General features: G+C 33.2%; 1 protein-coding gene across 2 annotated transcripts in view; it reads left to right on the top strand.

Annotated features, from left to right (window-relative positions):
- The window catches only part of SMURF2 (SMAD specific E3 ubiquitin protein ligase 2), a 127,732-nt gene that overhangs the window by 28,522 nt on the left and 85,729 nt on the right, over nt 1-13,481 (top strand). The window lies entirely within an intron of this gene.

The raw sequence follows: 13,481 nt of genomic DNA, 5'->3' as shown, positions 1-13,481 counted from the left end.
TTGAAGTTTATCATTAACTTAGTTTCAGACAATTTTTGCTAACATTACACTCCTCATGCACTGTTGTAGTCAAATTGATTGCCTTATATCATTCAAGATCCTTTGTGCCTTTACATGGTCTGTATGGTTCCTTCTTCATTCCTATGCTTAGAAAGTAATCCTTCCTTCCTTCTCTTGAAATTCTTAGCTTTCCTTGAAATTCAGCTCAAATCCCATTTATATGTCTTTTCTTCCTATTTTCAAACTGCTATTGTTTGAATCTCCTGAAATTTTTTTGCTTTACATGTGTGTGTTGTAGTGGATAGGGAGCTATCTTTAAAGCTAAGACAATTTGAGATTCAGGTCCTGCTTTTGAATCATACTGCCTTCTGACTCTCAGTAAATATCACTTAAAATCTCAGAGGTCTCAGTTCCAAGACTCAGAGAAGATACTGACCTGCTTTAGTAATTTTCCTTCTTTGGGAGCTCCGTTTAATATTAAATCACAATTCTAGTCCTTATACCTATTTTGTTTATATTTTGTCTGTACTTCTGTAGTTCCTTAAGGACTATAGTTTTATTTTTGTTTTAGTATCCCCTTTGTCTACAATGCCTGACATAATAAGTACATAATAAATGCTTCTTGATTGATTTGGTTGGTACCTATGAAATAGTCTGATATACATATATACATATATATATCTATGTGTGTGTGTGTGTGTGTGTATATATTTTTTTAATGGTTTTTATTTACTAGATATATACATGGGTAATTTGACAACATTGACAATTGTCAGACCTTTTGTTCTAACTTTTCCCCTCCTCCCCCCTCCATAGCAGGTTGACCAATACATGTTCAATATATTAAAGTATAAATTAAATACTATATATATGACCAAACAGTTGTTTTGCTGTCCAAAAAGAATCAGACTTTGAAATAGTGTACAATTAGCCTGTGAAGGAAATCCAAAATGCAGGCAGACTAAATTAGAGGGATTGGGAATTCTATGTAGTGGTTCATAGTCATCCCAGAGTTCTTTTGCTGGTTGTAGCTGGTTCAGTTCATTACTGCTCTATTGGAACTTATTTGGTTTATCTCATTGTTGAAAATGGCCACATCCATCAGAATTGATCATCATATAGTATTGTTGTGAAGTATACAACAATCTCCTGGTCCTACTCATTTCACTCAGCATCAGTTCATGTAAGTCTCTCCAGGCCTTTCTGAAATGATCCTGTTGGTCCTTTCTTACAGAACAATCATATTTCATAATATTTGTATGTCATAATTTATTCAGCCATTCTCCAATTTATGGGCATCCACATAGTTTCCAGTTTCTGGCCACTAAATAGTCTGATATTTTACAAAAATCCTCAGATTTGCACAGGACCTCAGAGGCCATCTAGTCTTAATCATACCTGAGCTATAACTCCCTTTAGGACATAGCAGAAAAGTGTCATCTAGTTTTTGTTTTAGGACTTAGAAAGCGTATCACACCACATTCTGAGACAGCCTATTCTACTTTTGGGATAGCTCTGATTTTTAGAAAGGTCTTCCTTTCACACCAAGTTTAAGTGTCTCTTTTGTAACTTTCATCTGTTCTTCCTAGATTTTCCTCCTTTGGATAAGGGTAATATCTTTGTCTGTAAGACAGTCCTTAAATTATTTGAAAATAAATGTTATATCTTTTCTAAATCTTCTCCAGATTAAACATTTATAGTTCCTTCCACTTATCCTTGTATGATTATATTAATGTATGATTATATCCTATTATGATTATATAATTAATGATTATAATGATAAATTAAGGCTCTTAATATCTTTGTTTTCTTTTTTGGATATTTTTCATCTTTTTTTTGTTATTATTATAACTTTATATTGACAGAACATATGCCTGGGTAATTTTTTACAACATTATCCCTTTGCACTCACATCTGTTCCGACTTTTCCCTTCCTTCCCTCCACTCCTTCCCCTAGATGGCAAGTAGTCTTATACAAGTTAAATATGTGTGCAGAATCGAACAGTTCTCTTGTTGCACAGGGAGAATTGGATTCAGAAGGTAAAAATAACCAGGGAATAAAAACAAAAATGCAAACAGTTTACACTAATTTCCCAGTGTTCCTTCTCTGGGTGTAGCTGATTCTGTCCATCATTGATCAATTGGAACTGAATTAGATCTTTTCTTTGTTGAAGATAATTCACTTTCATCAGAATACATTCTCATATAGTATTGTTGTTGAAGTGTATAATGATCTCCTGGTTCTGCTCATTTCACTTAGCATCAGTTCATGTAAGTCTCTCCAAGCCTCTCTGTATTCATCCTGCTGGCTTTCTTTTTTTTTTTTTTTTCTCTTTTTTATTATATATTTTTATTTACAAGATATATGCCTGGGTAATTTTTCAGCATTGACAACTGCCAAACCTTTTGTTCCAGTTTTTCCTCTCCTTCCCTCTACCCCCTCCCCCAAATGGCAGGTTGACCAATACATGTTAAATATGTTCAAGTATAAATTAAATGCAATATTAATATATATGCCCAAACAGTATTTTGCTGTTCAAAAAGAATTGGATTTTGAAATAGTATACAATTAGCCTGTGAAGGAAATAAAAAATGCAGGTGGACAAAGGTAGAGGGATTGGGAATTCTATGTGGTGGTTCATAGTCAACTCCCAGAGTTCTTTCGCTGGGTATAATTGGTTCAATTCATTACTGCTCTATTGGAGCTGATTTAGTTCATCTCATTGTTGAATACAATCATCAGAATACAAACACATATAGTATTGCTGTTGAAGTATATAATGATCTCCTGGACCTGCTCATTTCACTCAGCATCAGTTCATGTAAGTCTCTCCAGACCTTTCTGGAATCATCCTGTTGGTCATTTCTTACAGAACAATAATATTCCATAATATTCATATATCACAATTTATTCAGCCTTTCTCCAATTGATGGGCATCCACATAGTTTGCAGTTTCTGCCACTACAAAGAGGGCTGCCACAAACATTCTTGCACATACAGGTCCCTTTACCTTCTTTAAGATCTCTTTGGGATATAATCCCAGTAGTAAAACTGCTGGATCAAAGGGTATGCACAGTTTGATCACTTTGGGGGCATAATTCCAGATTGCTCTCCAGAGTGGTTGGATTCTTTCACAACTCCACCAGCAATGCATCAATGTCCCAGTTTTCCCACATCTCCTCCAACATTCATCATTATTTTTTCCTGTCATCTTAGCCACTCTGACAGGGGTGTAGTGTTACCTCAGAGTTGTCTTAATTTGCATTTCCCTGATCAATAGTGATTTGGAGCACTCTTTCATATGAGTGGAAACAGTTTCGATTTCATCCTCTGAAAATTGTCTGTTCATATCCTTTGACCATTTATCAATTGGAGAATGGCTTGATTTCTTTTTTTTTTTATTTTTTTTGGAAGAAATTCTTTTTTTTTTTTTAATTGATAAAAATATTTTTAAATTAATTTTATAATTATACATTTTTTTTTAGTAATAGGTACAGAACTTATTTATTCTGGGAACTCAATTATCATATATTCACATTCTTGTTCTCTCTTTTTTTTTTTTATTCATTTTTCCAAATTATCCCCTCCCTCCCCCCGATGGCAGGTAATCCCATACATTTTACATGTGTTACAATAAGATACAATATATGTGTTTTTGCACATTGCATTTTCTTGTTGCACATTAATTATTAGCTTCCGAAGGTATAAGTAACCTGGGTAGATAGACAGTATTTACATTCGCTTCCCAGTGTTCCTTCTCTGGGTATAGTTATTTCTGTCCATCATTGATCAACTGGAAGTGAGTTGGATCTTCTTTATGTTGAAGAGATCCACTTCCATCAGAATACATCCTCATACAGTATTGTTGTTGAAGTGTATAATGATCTTCTGGTTCTGCTCATTTCACTCAGCAACAGTTGATTTAAGTCTCTCCAAGCCTCTCTGTATTCCTCCTGCTGGTCATTTCTTACAGAGCAATAATATTCCATAACCTTCATATACCACAATTTACCCAACCGAGAATGGCTTGATTTCTTATAAATTAGAGTCAATTCTCTATTTTGAAAATGAGGTCTTTATCAGAACTTTTAACTGTAAAAATGTTTTCCCAGTTTGTTGCTTTCCTTCTAATTTTGTTTGCATTAGTTTTCTTTGTACAAAGGCTTTTTAATTTGATTTAATCAAAATTTTCTATTTTGTGATCAATAATGATCTCTAGTTCTTCTTTGGAATGTTTTTCATCTTAACAACAATTTCCCTCTAGAAAATAATACCCAGAAGTGCTGTTCCCATTTTGCAGTTGTTGGAAGTTTAAAAAGATTTAATGATTCTCACATAGTTCATAAAGGTCTCAGGCAGGATATTAACACCATGTCTTATACCAGGCCATGTGCTCTATTCATTGTCTCAGTGCTTCTAAATATTATTCTGCCATGTCCTGTTATTTTTAAAATTTTATCAGATCTTGACCATTGAGTCAAAGCCAGATCTTTTTAATTCCTGCATATAGGAAAATAGGTTCTAAGCTGGAAGAGACTTTAGAGTCAAAGCCTTTTAATTTGCAGATGAGGAAATTGTGGCCCAGAGAAGCTACATGTTTTTTCCAGGGTTACACAGCTAGTATCCGAGGTGGGATCGTGACTCTTAAGTTTAATGCTCTAATACCAGGCTGCTTACTTTTCTAGATTTCACTAACCAACTCTTCCAACACCAATCAACTAATAATATGTTCTAGAAATCTGTTTAGATTTTCATTTTCTGAAGTTCTTCCCCTACTCTATTATTTCACATGTATTGTTAATTAATTAGTTTATTTGTGTGAGTTGTTTCCCTCCAGTAGATACAAATTTTTGAGAGCAGAAACTATTTTTCTTTCTTTCTTTTTTTTTTTTTTTGAGTCTCCTACAACTAGCATAGGGTCTAGCCACATATAATGCGCATTAGTAAATACTTGCTGAATGAATGCTTTTCTCTGATTTTGTAGCACTTGTTTTCTGTGATCTTTCAGACATCAATGACAGTAGCTCAGAAATTTAGTGACAGCTCAGAAATCACATCTACATATTCTTTTAGTACCTTAGAATATATAGAATCTAGAGATTTGTATTCATCAAGACTAAGTAAATGTTGTCTTTTTTCTTATTTAACTGAAGTGCCAGCTCTTCACAATAGTTAATTTTTTGGTTTATTCTTTCTAGTCAAAAACAAATACTAAATAAGAGTTAAGCACCTCTGCTTTTTCTTCATCATCATCATTGTTCCTTCCACAGTGATTCAGTAATCCTATTGTCATTTCATTCATTTTTTGTTTCTCCCAAGAGTTTTTTAAAAAGCAATTTTTGAGTCGTAAGCTTTCCTTGCCAGCTTCAACTTATTCTGAGCTTTAAAGTTCCTGATCTTATTCCTGTAGGAGTGTACCATATTTCTTTATTATTCATCTTTACTTACCTGATTTTCTTCCATCTTTTTATGCATGTGTTAGAAATATAAGTTGGTCAGTCAATTCTCTTATGTCTGTCATTTTCTTCAGACATTTCCTTCTTGAATTTTTTTTCTCTGTGCAGTTGATCTTTCATTGTTTAGACTATGTCATCTCTCTCATCTTCTTTTAAATAAATTCTAGAAGCCCTCTATTATCTCTAGGATTAAATATAAAGTCCCTTTCTACCTTTCCAGGCTTCTATACCTTTTTTCTCATCCCCCCATTTACCTAGCCCAAATTGTAGGATCCAACTGACACTAGTTTTCTTGCAGTTACTTGAATAAAACATTACCATTTCCTGACTCTGAACATTTTCCTGGCTCTCCCATGCCTGGAACTTTACATTCATCTCTACCTCTTGGTTTCTGTGGCTTTCTCAGCTAAAAAATCTCAACTAAAGTCTCACCTAAAAGCAAGAAATTTTTTCTAGTCTTCTTTAATCTGAATGTTTTCCCTCTAAGATTATCTCCAATTTCCTCCACATATTACCATTTGTACACAGTTGTTTGCATGGTATTATACTCTATTAGATTGTGAGTTCCTTGAGAGAGAAAGAGACACACACACACATACACACACACACACACACACACAGGAGGGGGTCAAGAGTTTTTTAAAAGAGTGTGTGTGTTGTTTTTTTTTTTTTTTAAAGAACCACCAAATAACGACTTATGGCCCTAGGATTCAATACAATTCAAAATGACATATGGAAAACAAGAAAGATGAGCTACAAATCTTGATTTTTTTTTTTAATTTTATTTTTCTTTCTTTTTTTTTTTTTATTAATTTTATAATTATAATTTTTTTGACAGTATATATGAATGAGTAATTTTTTAATAACATTATCCCTTGTATTCATTTTTCCAAATTTTCCCCTCCCTCCCTCTACTCCCTCTCCTAAATGACAGGTAATCCCATACATTTTATATGTGGTAAAGTATAACCTAGATACAATATATGTGTGTAAATCCAATTTTCCTGTTGCACGTTAAGTATTGGATTCTGAAAGTATAAGTAGCCTGGGTAGATAGACAGTAGTGCTAATATTTTACATTCAATTCCCAGTGTTCCTTCTCTGGGTGTAGTTATTTCTGTCCATCATTGATCAACTGGAAGTCAGTTGGATCTTCTTTATGTTGAAGATATCCACTTCCATCAGAATACATTTTCATACAGTATTGTTGTTGAAGTGTATAGTGATCTTCTGGTTCTGCTCATTTCACAATGAGCTACAAATCTTAACCAAAGGAGGCAAATATAACTTCTTAGGTATCACTAAAGTAGGTGGGATGGTATCCATTATTGGAATGATTTTTTAGAAGAGTACCTTTTAAAAATACAAACATAGGAAAAGGAAGGGAAGTGGGAAAGTATTATATATATTTGCATGAGGAAATCCAGCAATTAGGAAGATGAGAGATTGATGGTAGGAACTGAAAGTGATACTATTATCAGAATATAATATCAGATATTATGCCTCCAACTCAGGCTTGTGATTTATTCCCCAATCTTTAATTTCCTCTTTTTGTCTCATAATCTGGTAACATTATTTCTCTTTGTTTCTACCTTCACTCAAATTATCTACTATGCTTCATTTTCCTAGTTACTAGGTTTCTTCACATGACTATGCTTTAACATACAATCATCCTTCATTCATTTATCTATACCTTTTTTCTTTCTAAATAAAATCCTATCCTTATTTGAGGGCAAATTTTCTGCCTTTCAAGAGCCACATTCCGGTTATGGGAATCATCCCATTAAGTCTTAATGAAACCTATGAAGTCAGAATTGCTTAGGATCCTTTGCTTAGGACCTCTACTTTTTCTTGCTTATAAATTTATATTTTGTACATTTATGGAATTATTGAGTCTCAGTCTATGAGTTTCATTAACATCTCTTTTCTTGGAATTTTTGTGCTATGTACAAATTATGTACTATGAATTAGAAAAATTTTGTTGATGTCTTTTTTTCTTTGTATCAAAATTACTTCCTCTCTTAATGAACCCTTTTTTTGTGTGACAAAAAAATCAGGCAAGAACGTCTGAACTTCTTTGACATAATATGTGATTTTTTTTTTCTCCTAAAAGTCTTCCTTCCACCTGTTATGAGGAAAGGGATTCCCTTTTTTACATTGTGGGATAATGTATAGAGCCCTAGACTTGGAGTTAGAAAGACTTAAATTTGAACCTGCATAAGATAATATCTAGCTTTGCAACTTGCAAACTTTCCTTTAGCCTCTTTTAGCCTTTATATCATTATTGCTTAGAAGGGATTAATAATAGCATCTTCTTTATAAGGTGAGATTTAATGAGATAAGATACATAAGAGCATTTTGTGAATCTTAAAGTGTTATACAAATGTCTCCAAGACTTCCTTGGTTTTTCTGTTACTTACTATTACTTGGTATTTATTTTGATTCATCTTCCTTTTCATTTTGTACTCACAATACTTATTGTTCTTTATTTTGCTTATTTTATTCAGGATCAGTGTCATACAAATCTTTTCAAATTTCTCTGAATTACCCATAATTTTTTCTGTACAGTAACTTTGTTACATTTACATGATAGAGTGTTTTCTTTTTTTCTTTTTCTTTTTTTTAAACCCTTCCCTAGTTGATGAAAGTGTACTTTCTGTGATTTTTTGCTACCACAATGTTTCTGTTATAGTAGCTGACCTTTGTTTTTCATTTCATTTTCTGTGTTTATCTAGTAATGGGATTATTGGGTCCAAGAATAATGGACAATTTGCTTTACTTTTCATGTGTAATTCCAAATTGAAATCTTAAAGTGTGGATCACTTAATAACTTGCACACCTATTACCTATATGATAGAATATCACTGTCTTCTTGAAGCTTCTTTATTATTGTTTATCAATTTGCATGGAAGAAAGGGGTGTGAAACCTTAAGTTTTTCTCTTGCTATTTAGAATTTTGAAGCATTTTTTCACATGATCATTTGTAATTTGCAAATCTTTTCAAAATTGTTTATGTATTTTGATTACATCAGTATTGAGGACTGGCATTAGTATTTTATATTAACTTCAGTACTTTATATATTGTATATTTTCTCATTATATTCCTTGTCTGTCAGCTTTTTATTTAAAGTTAATATTTTTCCTTGTGAGATTTTTTAATGAAGATATTTCCTCTACTCTTTTATTTTTACTAAAACCTTTTAATTTTAGGTAGTTAAAATTGTTTTATCTTCTTTCATTTACTCCATTCTTTGCTTAAGGATTGTCCTTCTAGCCATATATGTAATAGGTTTATCTTCTGAATTTTAAAAATGTATAGAAAGTTTACATACAAGTCACTTTCATTGAGCTTATTATGGTGTGGAATATTATGCCAGTATCAATCTGATTTCTGCCAAATTTCTTTCTAATTTTCCTAGGAGTTCTTATCAAGAAGAAAGTCTTTCCTTATATGTTAGTGGGCTCATCAAAAATTGAACAACTGTTGGTTTTTTTTTTTTCCCCTTTTGTGAATTTCCATTGCTTCTTCTTCTTGTTTTGTGGCTGTTCTTTGGTATCTAGCTTGGTAAAAATGCATTTGCAGTTTTCTGTTTGGAGAAAAAAAGCCTCTTTTATGAAACTGCAAGTTTTTAGTAGTTTCTATTTACTTTCTGTCACATTCTTTTACTCTGTAGTCTGTCTTAAGGCAGGGTTCTCCTGCCTCTTCGTATTATTTTTCTTCATTGTTTTCCCATTGAAGTCTTTCAGTTGTTTTTCTCCCCTCAAAGGGCTTCTTTATTCTCCCAGATAATTTGATGAATGAAGAATTGTTCAAGCTCCTCTCTTCTAAGGAGTCTAGCCTTGATTTGAATATACATAAATCAGTTGCCATGATAGAAATAGAAGTATATCACAGCCTTACACAATATCTAACCATACTTTCTGGAAGTAAGTCTTAGTTGTTGGCTGTTCTTGTTACGTTCTCTTAGAGAAATATACTATAGCAAAAGTACTTTTTGAGGGGAGAGGGCTTCAATTTGGTGTTATCATTCTTATCCTTATTTGACAACCATATCCCTGTTTTACTAACCTCTTGTCTTATCCATGTATTTTACTTTGTTTTAACCTTCTTTTTTCTTTGCTTCTTCTGGAGTTGTTTTTCTTTTTCAGCATCTTAACTCTTCATATTTCCTCTCACCTTCACAACTTCAAAGTCCTCTAAATCCCTTTCATAGTTTCTTGTGCATGATTCTACTAAACCAACACCTTCCCTCTTAAGCTAGAAATAGAACATATTCAGAGGTTTTATGCTGTTGTAGAAAATAATGCAGTGTTTTCATTTAAAAACAAAATAGAATGGGGCAACTAGGTGGCGCAGTGGATAGAGCACCAGCCCTGAATTCAGGAGGACCCGAGTTCAAATGTGGTTTCAGACACTTAACACTTTCTAGCTGTGTGACCCTGGGCAAGTCACTTAACTCCAGCCTCAGGGGGGAAAAAATAGAATGCAAAGTACTTTAGGGAAAGACATTCAATTTGAATTTAGAAGAACTGCTCTCAAATCACAGCTTTGCTTCTTGTTCTGTTAGATGTTTAGCTATTACTTAAACTCTATAGATTTATTTTCATAATCTGTAAAAAAAGAGGATTGGATTAGATAACTTCTAAATTCTATAATCTGAAATCATGAATGGGGTTTATTGGATTTATAATTTAAAGTTTTGTGTAACTGTTTAGAACTGTTTATAAAAGGTGAATCAGTGTGATTTTAAATCAAATTTAAGGGCCTGGTTTTGAGGAGAAGTAGTTCATAAGTTCTTGAACTATTAAAAAGAACAACCTGTAACTTATTCCTGTGTCTGGAATTCTCTTTTTCTCATCTCCACCTCTTCTAGGCCTTTTCTAGCCTCTTTCAAGTTGTAGTTAAAAGCTTGCCTTTTTCTCTTTCTGGAAGAGACCATTTTGATCCCCCTTAATGCTAATTTCTTCCCCCTAGGATTAGTTTCATTTTATCCTTTATATATATCTTATTGATACATAGTTATTTTCATGTTGTCTCTTCCCCTCCTTTGTTTGATAACTTTTGTCCTTTTCAAATGCCAGTTCCCTATTTTGAGCCATCTAGGTGGCACAGTGCATAGAATTGTTGGTCTTAGAGTCAGCAAGATCCGAGTTCAGATCTTGTCGTACATATGTAGTAGCAATGTGACTCTGGAAAATCACTTCCCCTTTATTTGCCTTAATTTCCTCAACTGTAAAATGGGGTTAATAACAGTATCTTCTTTGTAGGGTGGTTGTGAGGATCAAATGAGATAATATTTGTAAAGCAATTAACACAGTGTCTGGCACATTGCAGATTCTATGAAATATCTCCCCCTCCTTTCAGTCCTTCCTCCTCCTTCTGATACTAGAGTGCCAGCTCAGAGTAAAGTCTGAAGAGGCAAGAGGGATAGAAGGGGCAAAGGGAAGTAAACCACTTGGTTACCTCATTTCTTCCTTTCTGCCCTTCTGTTCTGAAATACATATATATTGCTGCTTTAGTTTCAGTAGTGATCTTTTAACTCTAGTTAAAACTAGTAACTGCAGTCTATCACCAATCTTGTTCCTCATCTTAGAACCTTAGTCTTCACTCTTTTCAAGAAATGTCTTAGATAGTCCATGCTGCCTAGTTTTTTATTTGAAGCATGCATGAGTCATAGAATAAAGGGACCTTAGAACTTGACTATTACAACCATGTCATTTTACAGATGTGGAAAACTGAGATTTAGTGACTTGTCCAAAATCACAGAATGCTTCCTGGTACTAATCTTACATTTTTTAATTTATCAAATTTATTAATGAATTAATCTACAGAGTACTTCCATAAAACATGCCATGCTTATTTATTTAGTGCATATGGGGATGGAGCACTGGTAAAAGGGAATGGAGAAAATCTGAGGAGGATAGATAATAGATGTGTCTTGGAAATTTTGCATAAATCAGTTTTTGGATAATATACAGATTATTTACTAAAAGTAGAGTAGAATAATATAGGAAAAACTTAAGATGTTTTTATAAAGCAAATGAAAACTTACATTTAAATATATTGTGTTAGAAATATATGTGTACATGTTATACATGGAATGAAAGGTCCTTGAAAGCAGAAGGCCTTCTTTCTCCTCCTCCCCCTTTTCCTAGCCTTACACAGCTTCTGAGTAGTAGGTGTTTCATTTGTCCTGTGCAGCAGGTAATGTTAACATTATTATTCCTTTTTTTCAGCTGAAGAAATTGTGCTTGCTTGCCATAGTTGTGTAGTCAGTAAATATTATAATTGAACTCCACTTATGTCTTCTGATTCCAAGACTGGACATTTCCACTAGAAAATGTTTACAACATAGATGATTTATCCTTAACTTGATCTGTTTAAAGTTCTGAATTTTGAAGATAATTTCTGAAATTGGGGTGTATTGTGTTAAAATGTTTGCTTTTTTAAGAAGAGAACAAGTACTTATTAAGTACCTAATATTCGTCAAACATTGTGCTAAGCACTTTACAGATACTATCTCATTTTAAAACAGTTCTTCCAAGCAGTTGTTATCCCCATTTTTATAGGTAAGGAAAGTGAGGTAAATTAAGGGACTTGTTCACTGTGACAGTTAGTAGACAAATGAACTCAGATTATAACTCAGGTTTTGCTTTCTCCAGCCCAGCCTTCTATCCACTGCTCACAATATAAGTAAAATTTCTTTGAGGGGTCGAGCTGCTTTTATTTATTTATTTTTCCCCTATTTAATGTGTACCCAGTGCCTGGGTGGTAAGTGGGTTCTTAATCTATGATTCTCTCTTATCTACTCTGTGAAATAGATAAAGTTAAATAGTCTTCCAATTTTTAACTGAATATGGCTGTTTTTGTCTAGATCTTTAAAAGTGCTATATTCTCTTAGATTATTATTATTAGTTTTCTCATGTTAATAATTGTATATGTCTTAGGAAGTCTTTCTACTTAGTTTATTATTTTACATGTAAACAAAAAAGATTTTAAATATATTTTTACATAGATTCACTTAAGATTAAGATTTTAGCTTATAGCCAATGCTGAAGTCATGGCTATACTTTCCAGCTGAATTCAGGTGACTCCTTTGGAGCTGAATCATGGAACTGATAATGAGACTTGAATCAGGAGTTAGTGAGTCAGGAAACCTGTGTGTCCTCTGCGTTGGAATGCAGTCTCCATACAGAATGCTTGTGTTAACTGTTTAATCTGGTCTGCCACCATCTAGATGAATAATGGAGGTTTCTCTTCCAAAAACTAAACACCTGAATGTATAACCTTGACTCTTAATATTTTTAGTAGTATTTCATTGTGGCATACAGTGTCATCCTGTACTCCAAGATTCCCTTTCAACTTAGCAAAATAATTTATACACTTTAAAATGGCTGAGAACATTAAGTAATTTAAAGACAGTCTATAAAGACACTCTTCTTGAATATTAACTTGTGACAGCTTAGAGCACTCCATAGTTCATGCTATTTCGTACTTATTTCCCTAAAATGTAATGTCAGCTATATATAACCAAAGATTTGGTATTATTCCTCTGTGACCTTTATTTTTTCTAAATAAAAGAATGGTGATAGGGGAGATATAATTAGAAACTATTTAATCCTTTATTTCTCAATTTAAAGCGTGCACACATGCATGTGCTGATATATAAACACACACATGTGCACACACACACAGTGTAAAAACTCCCTTGTAGATCTTAAAAGGTTTAGTGTGTTTCTTTTAGGGTTAGGAAGCTGGAGAAAAAGATCTATTTTGTTTTTCAGCGATCTAAGGAATGAGAATATTCCTAACCAGAAGCAAGCAGGTAGTGTTTAATGGAAAAGGAATTAGATAGAATAATCATTTGTGTATTCTCTCTTAGAGTACCAAAGTTATAGTTCTCACTTAGTTGGTATTTTCTTTGAAACCATCATCTGTCTTCTTTAACCCCTCCAAATGAAACAAAAAATCCCAAACTATACAACCTTTTCTGGGTCTAGTAACCATCACTTGGGCTTAGAGA

This window comes from Sminthopsis crassicaudata, chromosome 4 (assembly GCF_048593235.1).
Source record: "Sminthopsis crassicaudata isolate SCR6 chromosome 4, ASM4859323v1, whole genome shotgun sequence".
NCBI classification, from domain to species: domain Eukaryota; kingdom Metazoa; phylum Chordata; class Mammalia; order Dasyuromorphia; family Dasyuridae; genus Sminthopsis; species Sminthopsis crassicaudata.
The sequence above is the reverse complement of the archived record's forward strand: the minus strand, read 5'-3'. Positions and strand labels throughout refer to the sequence as shown.